The following is an 11,887-nucleotide window of genomic DNA, read 5'->3' as shown; positions in this document are numbered from 1 at the left end:
GTTTAATAGCAGAGTTCAGTTCAGTCGCTCAGTCATGTCCGACTCTTTGCAACCCCATGAATCACAGCACACCAAGCCTCCCTGTCCATCACCAACTCCCAGAGTCCACCCAAACCCATGTCCATTGTGTTGGTGATGCCATCCAGCCATCTCATCCTCTGTCGTACCCTTCTCCTCCTGCCCCTAATTTTCCCAGCATCAGGGTCTTTTTCAATGAGTCAGCTCTTGGCATCCGGTGGCCAAAGTATTGGAGTTTCAGCTGCACATCAGTCCTTCCAATGAACACCCAGGACTGATCTCCTTTAGGATGGAATGGTTGGATCTCTTTGCAGTGCAAGGGACTCTCAAGAGTCTTCTCCAACACCACACTTCAAAAGCATCAACTATTCAGTGCTCACTTTCTTTATAGTCCAACTCTCACATCCATACATGACCACTGGAAAAACCATAGCCTTGACTAGACAGACCTTTGTTGGCAACATAGTGTCTCTGCTTTTTAATATGCTGTCTAGGTTGGTCATAACTTTCTTTCCAAGGAGCAAGCGTCTTTTAATTTCATGGCTGCAATCACCATCTGTAGAAAAATAAAGTCAGCCACTGTGTCCACTGTTTCTCCATCTATTTGCCATGAAGTGATAGGACTGGATGCCATGTTCTTAGTTTTCTGAATGTTGAGTTTTCAGCCAACGTTTTCACTCTACTCTTTCACTTTCATCAAGATGCTCTTTTGTTCTTCTTCACTTTCTGCTGTAAGGGTGGTGTCATCTGCATATATGAGGTCATTGATATTTCTCTGGGAAATCTTGACTCCAGCTTGTGCTTCCTCCACCCAGCGTTTCTCACGATGTAATCTGCATATAAGTTAAATAAGCAGGGTGTCAATATACAATTTTTACATACTCCTTTTCCTATTTAGAACCAGTATGTTGTTACATGTCCAATTCTTACCGTTGCTTCCTGATCTACATACCGGTTTCTCAAGAGGCAGGTCAGGTGGTCTGATATTACCATCTCTTTCAGAATTTTCCACAGTTTATTGTGATCCACACAGTCAAAGGCTTTGGCATAGTCAATAAAGCAGAAATAGATGTTTCTCTGGAACTCTCTTGCTTTTTCAATGATCCAGTGGATGTTGGCAATTTGATCTCTGGTTCCTCTGCCTTTTCTAAAACCAGCTTGAACATCTGGAATTTCATGGTTCATATATTGCTGAAGCCTGGCTTGGAGAATTTTGAGCATTACTTTACTAGCGTGTGAGATGAGTGCAATTGTGTGGTAGTTTAAGTATTCTTTGGCATTACCTTTCTTTGGGATTGGAATGAAAACTGACCTTTTCCAGTCCGGTGGCCACTGCTGAGTTTTCCAAATTTGCTGACATATTCAGTGCAGCACTTTCACAGCATCATCTTTTATGGTTTGAAATAGCTCAACTGGAATTCCATCACCTCCACTAGCTTTGTTTGTAGTTATTCTTTCTAAGGCCCACTTGACTTCACATTTCAGGATGTCTGGCTCTAGATGAGTGATCACACCATCGTGATTATCTGGGTCATGAAGATCTTTTTTGCATAGTTCTTCTGTGTATTCTTGCCACCTCTTCTTAATATCTTCTGCTTCTGTTAGGTCCATACCATTTCTGTCCTTTATCGAGCCCATCTTTGCATGATATGTTCCTTGGTATCTCTAACTTTCTTGAAGAGATCTCTAGTCTTTCCCATTCTATTGTTTTCCTCTATTTCTTTGCATTTATCGCTGAGGAAGGCTTTCTTATCTCTCCTTGTTATTCTTTGCAACTCTGCATTCAAATGGGTATATCTTTCCTTTTCTCCTTTGCTTTTTGCTTCTCTTCTTTTTACAGCTATTTGTAAGCCCTCCTCAGATAGCCATTTTGCTTTTTTTAATTTCTTTTTCTTAGGCTTGTTCTTGATACCTGTCTCCTATACAATGTTACGAACCTTTGCCCATAATTCTTCAGGCACTGTCTATCAGATCTAGTCCCTTAAATCTATTTCTCACTTCCACTGTATAGTCATAAGGGATTTGACTTAGGTCATACCTGAATGGTCTGGTGGTTTTCCTCACTGTCTTCAGTTTAAGTCTGAATTTGGTAATAACGAGTTCATGATCGTGCCACAGTCCACTCCCAGTCTTGTTTTTGCTTACTGTATAGACCTTCTCCATCTTTGGCTGCAAAGAATATAATCAATCTGATTTCAGTGTTGACCATCTGGTGATGTCCATGTGTAGAGTCTTCTCTTGTGTTTTTGGAAGAGGGTGTTTGCTATGACCCATGCGTTCTCTTGAGAGAACTCTGTTAACCTTTGCCCTGCTTCACTCCGTACTCCAAGACCAAATTTGCCTGTTACTCCAGGTGTTTCTTTACTTCCTACTTTTGCATTCCAGTCCCCTATAATGAAAAGAATGTCTTTTTGGGGTGTTAGTTCTAGAAGGTCTTGTAGGTCTTCATAGAACCATTCAACTTTGCTTCTTCTGTGTTACTGGTGGGAATCTAGACTTGGATTATCGTGATATTGAATGGTTTGCCTTGGAAACGAACAGAGATCATTCTGTCGGTTTTGAGATACATCCAAGTACTGCATTTCAGACTCTCTTGTTGACCATGATGGCTACTCCATTTCTTCTAAGGGATTCCTGGCTGCAGTAGTAGATATAATGATCATCTGAGTTAAATTCACCCATTCAGTCTACCTTAGTTTGCTGATTCCTAGAATGTCATTGTTCACTCTTGCCATCTCCTGTTTGACCACTTCCAATTTGCCTTGATTCATGGACCTAACATTCCCGATCTATGCAATATTGCTCTTTACAGCATCAGACCTTGCTTCTAACACCAGTCACATCCACAACTGGGTGTTGTTTTTGCTTTAACTCTATCCCTTCATTCTTTCTGGAGTTATTTCTCCATTGATCTCCAGTAGCATATTGGGATGGATAAAGCAATGGCACCCACTCCAGTACTTTTGCCTGGAAAATATTGTGGATGGAGGAGCCTGGTAGGCTGCAGTCCACGGGGTCTCTAGAGTCAGACATGACTAAGCGACTTCACTTTCACTTTTCACTTTCATGCATTGGAGAAGGAAATGGCAACCCACTCTAGTGTTCTTGCCTGGAGATTCCCAGGGACAGGGGAGCCTGGTGGGCTGCCATCTATGGGGTCACACAGAGTTAGACACGACTGAAGTGACTTAGCAGCAGCAGCAGCATACTGGGCACCTACCAACCTGGAAAGTTCATCTTTCAGTGTTCTATCTTTCTGCCTTTTCATACTATTCATGGGGTTCTCAAGGCAAGAATACTGAAGTGGTTTTCCATTCCCTTCTCCAGTGGACCACATTCTGTCAGAACTCTCCACCATGACCCATCCATCTTGGGTGGCCCCACATGGCATGGCTCAGTTTCACTGAGTTAGAAAAAGCTGTTGTCCATGTGGTCAGATTGGCTAGTTGTCTGTGACCGTGGTTTCAGTCTATCTGCCCTCTGATGCCCTCTCTCAGCACCTACCGTCTTACTTGTGTTTCTCTTACCTTGGACGTGGGGTATCTCTTCACAGCCGCTGATTACCTTGGTCGTGGGGTAGCTCCTCTTGGCTGGTCACCCCTGCCCTCGGGCGCAGGGTAGCGCCTCTTGTCCGCGCTCGTGCGCCGTTGCAGCCTACATATGGATACTGTATAAAATAAAATATGAGAGCCAAAATTTTAAAGCAAATGAATGGGTTTAATGGCAAAGTTATATGCAGTTAAAGGGAAAATTAGGTAACTGGAAGATAGATTAGTAGAAAATATTCAAATGGAAGCATAAAACGTCAAAAGGGAAATATAGAGAAATGAGTGTGTTCTGTAGAGCATAGTAACCAGTTTCGGTAATGCATAATTTGTTATCCAGTTTTAAGAGAAAGAAACGGAGCAGATAAAGTACTTAAAAGGATAATAACTGGTATTTTATAAAATTGATTGAAAATATGTAACACAGATAAAAAATGCTATAGTGCTTCTGCTTCTGATTATGTTTAAGAGAAACTAGATATATTACCACATGTTAAATGGCTTCTGAAAAGAAAAAATATACAAAACACACATTTGCCAGGCATTGGACCATGAGCAACAGAAGACAGTGATTCTCGAAGGAAGAAAATGAATAAAATGAGGCTTCTGTTGGCCAAGCTTGTAGCCTAGCTAGACTTTCCAGGGTGCAGTGTGGGAGAGCACCTGGACAGAGATTAGCAATGTTCTTGAGTTGAGCAGTAGAGTTCATCCATTGTTTCTTTATTTATTTGGCTGTGTCAGATCTCAGTTGCTGCTCATGGGATCTTCATTCCATCATGAGGGATCTTTTGTTGGGGTGCCAGGGACTCTTTAGTTGGGGTGCGTGGGCTCCGAAACACAAGACCTTCACTAGTTGCAGTGCACAGGCTTAGTTGCTCTGAGGCATGTGGGATCTTAGTTCTCTGACCAGGAGTGGAACTCTCATTCCTTCCATTTCAAGAATTCTTAACCAGTAAACCACCAGGGAAGTCCCAAGAGTTCCTAATTTGAAGCAGACAAGAAAGGTAGAACTTGTGAGGCAATGTGCTGGAGAAATACTGTGCATCATCTTAAGAAATCAAAGTCATAGTTATATATCTTTCCCTCAGAAAACCAAAACACACACACACACACATACAAACAAAGCAAGAGTACTATGACAGGACCAGATGGCTCTGCTGGCAAACTGAATAAAAAGTCTAAAAAGGAAATAATACCAAATCTAAGTAAATTTTTTCAGAAAACAGAAAATAAAGAAATACTTCTCAATTCATTCTTGTCAACATGCATTACCGTGTGGTACAATCAGTCAAGGAACACTAGCAGAAGAGAAAACCACAGATTCATGAATAAAGCTATACAGATTTTCATCAAAATGGACCAAATGGAATGTAAATATATTTTAAAAAGTATAGTTTATTGTGACTAGGTGAGATTTATCCCAAAATTCAAGATTATCTTAAAATGTTAAAATTTATTTTTTAAGATGAGCCTCAGTTGCTGACAAAATTAATTTTTTATATTGGATATGAGTTTTAGTTGCTCAGTTGTGTCTGACTCTTTGTGACCCCATAGACTGTAGCCTGCCAGGCTCCTCTGTCCATGGAATTATCCAGGCAAGAATACTGGAGTGGGTTGCCATTCCCTTTTCCAGGGAATACTCTCAACCCAAGGATTGAACTTGCGTCTCCTGCATTCCAGGCAGATTCTTGACTGTCTGAGGCAGTATCATTAAGTATATTGGATATGAAGTTGTCATCTTATTCACTGCCCCTTTTTAATGTCTTTGTTCTTGGTTGTTCAGTTGCCTAGTCATGTCTGACTCTTTGTGATCCCATGGACTGTAGCATGCCAAGCCTTCCTGTCCCTCACCTACTCTCTAAGTATTCCCAAGTCCATGCCCATTGCAGTGGTGATACCATCCACCATCTCATCTTCTGACACCCTCTTGTCCTTCTATCCTCAATTTTTCCCAGCATCAGTGACTTTTACAATGCGTCAGCTCTTTGCATCAAATGACCAAAATACTGGAGCTTCAGTTTCAGCATCAGTCCTTCCAATGAGTATACAGGGTTCATTTCCTTTAAGATTGACTGGTTTGATCTCCTTGCTGTCCAAGGGACTCTCAGGAGTCTTCTCCATCACCACAGTTTGAATCACAAACCGTGTGGATCACAACAAACTGTGGAAGAGTCTTAAAGAGATTGGAATACCAGACCACCTGATCTGCCTCCTGAGAAATTTGTATGCATGTCAAGAAGCAACAGTTAGAACTGGACATAGAACAACAGACAGGTTCCAAATCAGGAAAGGGGTACATCAAGGATGTATATTGTCACCCTGTTTAAATTATATGCAGAGTAATCATGAGAAATGCTGGACTGGATGAAGCACAAGATGGAATCAAGATTGATGGGAGAAATATCAATAACCTCAGATATGCAGATGACTCCACTCTTAAGGCAGAAAGTGAAGAACTATAAAGCCTCTTGATGAAAGTTCAAGAGGAGAGTGAAAAAGTTGGCTTAAAACTCAACATTCAGAAAACTAAGATCATGGTGTCCAGTCCCATCACTTCATGGCAAATAGATGGGAACACAGGGAAAACAGTGAGAGATTTTATTTTCTTGGGCTCCAAAATCAGATGGTGACTGCAGCCATGATATTAATAAATGCTTGCTGCTTGGAAGAAAAACTATGATCAACCTAGACAACATATTAAAAAGGAGAGACATTACTTTGTCAACAAAGGTCTATCTAGTCAAAGGTATGGTTTTTCCAGTAGTCTTGTATGGATGTGAGAGTTGGACTATAAAGAAAGCTGAGCACTGAAGACTTGATGCTTTTGAACTGTGGTGTTGGATAAGACTCTTGAGAGTCCCTTGGATTGCAAGGAGATCCAACCAGTCTGTCCTATAGGAAATGAGTCCTGAATATTCATTGGAAAGACTGATGCTGAAACTGAAACTCCAATACTTTGGCCACCTGATGTGAAGAACTTACTGACTGGAAAAGACCCTGATGCTGGCAAAGATTGAGGGCAGGAGGAGAAGGGGACAACAGAGGATGAGATTGGTGGATGGCAACAGCAGCTCTATGGACATGAGCATTCAACTTGGATCAGACTCACAGATTCATACAATGTAAGGGTAAAAACACATGTTATTTGTCCCTAAGACCTCAGTTTTTCCTGATAAAAAAACATAATTTCAAAATATCAGAAAAGAACTAATGAAATGTATTTTCAATTATATCAAAAAATCAAATGAAAACTTTTTTCAATTCTGTTTGCATTTGAACTTTTTTGGGGGGTTTATATATATTTATACCTCAAAATATATTGCTATGCTTCTATTTTTGAGCACGGCAGGTAAGCATATTTATGCAGAATTAGCATGAATGAACTAGTGTGCAGCATCTGTTCAGTGCAGCATGGCTTTCCTCCAGGGTTAAAATGTCAACAGAGCATAGCAACTTCTTTAGAAAAGGGAAAAGTGAGCTTTCATTGTTTCTAGGCAGACATAAATATCATAGGTAGTATCATGACAGACAGATTAATGGACTTAGGAAAGAGTGGAGAAATGGAGCACTTTTATCATTTGATCAGTTTTGCGTATTCTTTCCTAATTTTCTGGTTGTGCCAAAACATGCTTTTTTTTTTCTTTAAGATTTAAGAATCAATCAAGTTATTCATTGTGAGCACTGTACATTAAAGACTGTATGACAGTCTACAGTAGAAAATGCTGAAGTGCTTATGGTCTAAGTACATGGTTCTATGTTTAAGAAACAATATGCTTTGTTAGACAGTTTTCATATGCATTTATAATATTTCATATAAATTCATACCTAGGTAATGATATGAAAATAAATATGTATATTCATGTCTAAATACATGTACATTATATACAAACATATATGTATATATATGGATACATATGGCATTCCTGATGGCTCCAATGGTAAAGAACCTGCCTGCAATGAAGGAGACTCAGGTTTGATCCCTGGCTCAGGAGATCCCTTGGAAGAGGGCAAGTAAACTCACTGCAGTATTATTGCCTGGAGAATTCCATGGGCAGAAGAGCTGTCCATGGCAGGCTACATGGGGTCATGAAGAATCAGACATTAGTAAGTGACTAACACTTTGAATTTTTTCCACTTTCATGGGCACATATATAAATAAATGTATAAATATTAGAAAATATATTCATTCAGTTCAGTTCAGTGTCTCAGTTGTGTCTGACTCTTTGCAACACCATGAAGTGCAGTGCGTCAGGGTTCCCTGTCCATCACCAACTCCCAGAGCTTACTCAAACTCATGTCCACCGAGTCAGTGATGCCATCCAACCTTCTCACCCTCTGTCATCCCCTTCTCCTGCCTTCAATCTTCCCCAGCATCAGGGTCTTTTCCAATCAGTAAGTTCTTCACATCAGTTGGCCAAAGTATTGAAGTTTCAGCTTCAGCATCAGTCCTTCCAATGAATATTCAGGACTGATCTCCTTTAGGATGGACTGGTTGGATCTCCTTGCAGTCCAAGGGACTCTCAAGAGTCTTCTCCAACAACACAGTTCAAAAGCATCAATTCTTTGGCGCTCAGCTTTCTTTATAGTCCAACTCTCACATCCATCCATGATGACTGGAAAAACCATAGTTTTGACCAAACATTAATTATGACTGTATAAATATATAAATACAAATGCATATGCATAACAATTCTTTTCAAACTAGAGTTTTTCACAATACAAAACTTTCTCATCGTTAGGAATTTGTATTGCCATTCATAATAAGTGACTATTGCTCTTTAATTTGATTTACGAGCATCAAAAGTCTTGGATATGACCCATGTTTAAATTAATTTAGCTTTTATCAAAGTCAAATGAGCTTCATTTGGCTCTTATTTTTTAACCTGTCTTCTTAAATGTACCTTGATCAATCCTCCATTTTCAGTTCAAGTATGAAGTCTTCTTTTCTGAAATAAAAACTTGTCTTCTGAAAGAATATACTTTAATAAATCACAAGGAATAGAATATGTAAGCTTCTAGAAACTTAAAAACAAAATGATTAGTCATTACAACTTGAATTTAATAGCCAGGAAAATTATAATCATTTTAAATTTTTGAGAGGACTAACATGAGGGAAAGTAATCTTTACTATTGCCAAAAGAGAATTTTTGTTTGCAACAATGTAAATTATTTTCTACAGAATTTATTTTGCTCTTAGTTTCTTATCAAAGCACTTTGTGATCTTCACCTGTTTGTCTCCACTGGTAATTACACCTTATTTAAATTTTGTGAACATTTGTTCAGTGTAGGATAAGAAATACATCAATTCTTTTATAATTGAACATGATTGAAAGCCTGAAAATTACACATTTTAAGCTATGACTTGGGCTGTAAGCTTCTTATGAAATCTTAAAGTGACTAAAATCATGCTTCTTAAATTTATCAGGGAGAGAAAAATAATTTTATCATAAGTTATTAGTAGATAAATCAAAAGTTTGTGGGTTAAACACAGACAACATTTTTAAAGTTAGGATTAATTGGGAGGTAATTGCAGTTCAGGTTACTTAAACTTTAGCATATTTTGTAATGTTTTGAAATAGTAGCCAAACATGAAGTGCTTTTTTTGTGATTTATCTAACTGGAGATAATGAGAAATCAACTTTAGTGTGAGTCATCAGCACTAATATCATTTTATTATCATTATCCCCATTTCTGTCACATAATAATGTTATATTAGGGACTAGTATATATCAACATAGCTTTGTATTTATGGATTTTTCAGAAAGTAAAAGAAGAAAATAATCTTCAAAGGAAGAAAAGTGTTTGTGGAGATAACATACTGAAAAAAGTGTTACTATTAAAATAATTTAGGTAAGAAGTGAATTATTTCTTCCTTCTTGTAATTTTTCTTCCTTCTTCTTTTTTTTTTTAATCCTTCTTCCTTCATTATTTCTTAGAATTTTTATCCTGATGCTTTGGCACAATGTGGAACATATGGCCTCTATTACTTTATAATTTCTCCTTATCCTTACAAGTCAATCTATGTTTTCTCCTCTTTCTGTTTTCAATAGAAAGTAAGAGTGTTAAAAGTTACTGGTCATAGGATAAATATTATTATTAAGCAAACTTAGAGGAAAAGTTATACTTTTAGCTATATAGAAGAATTAGCTATATTACCTTTAATTTCTCCCTCAAAAACAATATGCCAGTATATTTCCTTCCCCACTCAGAAATAGCATCTGTTCAAAACTTATGTAAAACAGGAAGCTGCACATGAGAATTGGGTCTTAAAAGAGTTTTGAGAATCACATAAAGGCAAGAGCTTAGCAGAACAGAGAAATGACTTAAAGAAGAGCAGAGGGAGATGAATCTTCTGCCAGAATAAGGAAAAACACATAAAATGCAACTTCTGATTTTGATTCTGAAACTCAAATGTGTCTTCCCTGGCATAGAACCAGAGAAGAATGAAGCAAGCGGCACTTTCTGTTTGGCACAAGTCTCAAAATGTGCCTCCAAAAATACAGATTTTTGGCAGAGTGAGACCCCAAACATCCAAATGAATGGCTGACTTTTTCTCTTTTTCCATGAACTGAGTGATGCCATCCCAGCCTTTGTATATGTGAAGCAGCCTATTCATGTGCATCATGTTTCAATGCCCAGGATTATCACTCCTCTATCGTTTTTGATCATACAGACCAATTGTTTCCAATATTTGTTGATATGGTGTGTGTGTTTGTCCAGTGTCTTGGCCTGAGAAATCACATGATGAAATATGTAACATCTTATGTTGTCAAATTGGGAAATCATGTCAGAGAATGATGGGAGACCTACCAACAGAACACACTTTGAAGGCGTTTCTGTTAGACAATTCTGAAACCATTTAAACATAAAAACTGATTGTAAACCTTTATAACTTTCTGATTAAAATGGAAACCTATAAGGGAGGAATAAAAGTAAAACTTTTCTTACAATGGAATGTCCTTTAACACAGAAAGATTGACAGATTTAGAAAATCACCACTTGAAAACAATAAAGGTATCATTTATTCAGACAAAACTAATCAATGCATGTTAAAATTATTTGATAAGATATTTATTACAGAAAGGACAATTTTATAGTCATAAAACCAAGGCAAATACCAACTCAAGTGACCAAAGTTAAGACCATCAGTAATGGAATAAATTTATACTGTGACATCCAGACATGAAGTACTAAGATTAATCAGTATGACTCATGAACAAGAAGGAATATTAGATAAATCTAAATTGAGATACATTTCACAAAATAATCACTGTGAGGTCTTAAAAACATTGCAAGGTCATGAAAGGCAAAGGAAGAGGGACAATTTTCTCCAAATTAAAAAGGATTAAAAATTCATGACATCTAAACGTCATACATAATCTTGGCCAGACACTTTTTTTTTGCTTTGAAATACATTATTAAATTTTGATAGATTTAAATAATAAATATACTTTCCTCAGCTTTTGACCTCCTTACCTGTAGTCTTGATGTAGACATGAGTTACTCAAGTGAAACAGAAAATATATCATCCATCTATTCAAACTATCAGTGACAATTTATTAAGGTAAAATTCAAACTTCTTACTACAGTCATGGTGACTTAATTATTTCAAACTGGGACACTTTTGAGAGTGAATACACATTTTTAATATTCACCTCCTAATAATAGGGATGCTGCTGCTGCTAAGTTGCTTCAGTTGTGTCCGACTCTGTGCAACCCCATAGACGGCAGCCCGCCAGGCTCCTCCATCCATGGGATTTTCCAGGCAAGAGTACAGGAGTGGGATGCCATTGCCTTCTCCAAATATCAGGTATAAAATTGGGTTTATGGTCACCTTAATTACAAAATATCATGTAGCCCCCATTAATTCTCTGGTCTTCTCCTATTGTGTCTCCCTAACTACACTGTTGCAGTTACTTTGGCCTTTATGCTCCTATGAGCAAGCTAATAAGTCCTCCACCACAGAGTCTTTGCCAACATTGCTTAGCCCTGCTTGGAAGGCTCTTGAAACAGATTTCCTCAAGTGAACTCTTTTATTTCCTTGAAGTCTGTACAGCAAAGTCACTTTCTCAGTGATGCTTTCTCTGGCTGTCTTATGTAAAATTTCAATATCCCATCTCTAAAATTTCATATCTCTCTTTCTGCCTTATTTTAGGCATTTACTTATAATTTATCAATATAAAATAGAATATGTACTTTAATGATTTATCTTGATTGCTATCTGAATTACATATGAGAATATAAGTTTAAAAAGGGCAAGTATTTTTGTTTGTTGGGTACAGTATATATCCATATCTCTTACAATAATGCCTAGCCCTTGATAG

General features: G+C 37.9%; 1 pseudogene; it reads right to left on the bottom strand.

The window, feature by feature from the left end:
- On the bottom strand, window positions 1,036–1,718 carry LOC108636654 (annotated as a pseudogene).

The sequence above is a fragment of the Capra hircus genome, chromosome 8 (genome assembly GCF_001704415.2).
Source record: "Capra hircus breed San Clemente chromosome 8, ASM170441v1, whole genome shotgun sequence".
Lineage (NCBI taxonomy): Eukaryota > Metazoa > Chordata > Mammalia > Artiodactyla > Bovidae > Capra > Capra hircus.
The sequence above is the reverse complement of the archived record's forward strand: the minus strand, read 5'-3'. Positions and strand labels throughout refer to the sequence as shown.